We start from the raw sequence: 2,400 nt of genomic DNA on the forward strand, positions 1-2,400 counted from the left end.
TGTCCTGCTGCTCAATTACTTATTTTATTATATTAATTCTTTTTTGTATTTTATTTTGAATAGTTTGTATTGCTATGTCTTCATATTCATTAATCTTTTTCTTCTCTTGTGTCTAATCAGACATTAATGCTGTGCTGTGCATTTTTCTAACTCATACATTGTAGCTTTCATCTCTAGAATTTTGATTTGACTCTTTTTAATATCTTCTATATCTCTACTTAATATTTCGAATATATAGAATACAAACGAAATAACTTTTAAAATGTCATTGTATGTTAATACTAGCATCTGTGTCAGTTCTGGGTCAATTTGATTGATTATTCTCTTATTATAGATTATGTTTCCCTGCTTTTTTATATGCCTGATAATCTTTCTTTGGATGTCATTCATTTTGCATTTTATTTTGTTAGCTGCTGGATATTTTTCTATTCTTATAAATATTATTGAGCTTTTATTTGGAATATATTTAAGTTACTTGGAAATAGTTTGGTCCTTTTGAATCCATAGCAATGTCACCTCTCTCAATAAGTCTTCATTTTGTTATTTGATAGTTCCAAAGTAATGCACCATATAGGGATAATTAGTCTCTACTATTAAGCAAGATCTTCCTGAGTAATCTACTCAATGCCCCAGAAGTATGTTTTTCCAGTCTCGCTGGTGGAAACAAATACTATCCCCTGCCTTATATAAGCACCTAGTACCATTCTATAATACTAGTGAATGGTTTTTCACAAGCCTCAAATGGTTTCCTCACACATTCACTGATGAGTAAACTGATGAATAGCTGAGGGAGAACTTCCACTAATCCCCAGTGTTTACTCTCTGTGTAGCTCTCTTCTCTTCAGCACTGTGTCCTGGAAACTCTAGTCACCTTAGTCTCTTTGGATTCTCATCTCTGTCTCAACTCAAGGATTTCTTCAGAATCTGCCTTGATTATCTGTCCGTGAATTGTGCTCCAGAAACTTCCTCAAGACTATAAATTGTGGCATTCTTAGAGTTTACCTCATTTATTTCCTGTCTCTAAAACATCACTGTCTTTTCTTACTCAAGGCTCACAGTTTTAGAAATGTTTCATATATTTTGTCTTTCAGTCTCATTCATTCTCTCTCTCTCTCTCGTCTTTATCTGAGTTGTTTCAGACTGTAGGGAAAGTCTGGTTCCCGTTACTCCATCTTGAGCAGAGGCAGAACATTTTAAATAGTTTTTAAAAAGCATAAATGTGCTTCTGAGGGTGTACCTTACGAAAATATGTAGGTTCCAATTTAGAAATTTCAGGCAACTTTGACTCCTTCAAACTTTGGATATTACAGGGAAGTTGTAGTATATTGATTCAAGACAATATTTATTTATTATTTATGCATATTATCTTTCTTTTGAAAATTTGATATAAAGGTGTTTACGTAATAAATCTTATGCATTTTGAAATTGAATTGACATTGTTTCATTATGTCATGTTCTAGTGCTAGTTTTCTCAGTTTGAGAAGAATTGCATAATCAAATGGCCAATTTAAAATTTTTGATGACTTTACTGGCTCAACTAGACAAGTAGACATACACAATGAATTTAATTCAATTGCATGAGATAAAAAGATCATATTTTTATGAGGAAATTGAGCTTAATTTAAAAAAAAAACGATGAAGAAAAAAATGGCTGAAAGTATACTGTATGGTGAAATTGCATTATGAATGAAAGAAAATCTTGTACAGTTACTAAAAGCAAAGAGTGATAGTGTAATGTTTTAAACTAATGGGACCTAACTAATAAAGTAATCTGTACATATATAGTAAAAACTATGCATATCAGAATCACAACTAAAAATCAAATGATTACAAATAATTAAAAGTAAGGCATGATTACTAAACAAATTTTCTTATATCAGTTTTTTAGATTCATAAGAATTTGGACAAAATGAATTAGTAAAGTTGACAGCAATAATTTCACAACCAGCCAGTATCTAGACCTCCTAAATTTTGTTGCATTCATTTCAACTAAATGATATTTTATGTTTTTCATAATGTATAAATTTTGGACATTTAATATTTGTTTCTATTTGTGATGAATTATAAAATTATTGTGACTTTACTCACTAGGCAGGTTCAGTTTACAAATTGTATAAAATAATTACAGAGAAAGAACTTAATAGCAAAGCAAAGAGTTTCATGTATTTTAGACTTTACCTCGCTTATTAATTAATAATTTTAAAAAATTCTACTGTGCTTCTGAAAGTATAACAGCACAGTACTGGTGTATATTATTATTTAAATCAAAAATAATCATGTATACTGAGTTATAAACATACCCAAATGCTTATTTAATTGTTTTTCTTCTTATTATATATGGACAGTTAAATGAAAAAAAATCGCTGAGTTTAAACCCATCTCCACTTACAAAATCTGTAT

This window comes from Pteropus medius, unplaced genomic scaffold (genome assembly GCF_902729225.1).
Source record: "Pteropus medius unplaced genomic scaffold, Ma_sr-lr_union100, whole genome shotgun sequence".
In the NCBI taxonomy this organism is placed as follows: domain Eukaryota; kingdom Metazoa; phylum Chordata; class Mammalia; order Chiroptera; family Pteropodidae; genus Pteropus; species Pteropus medius.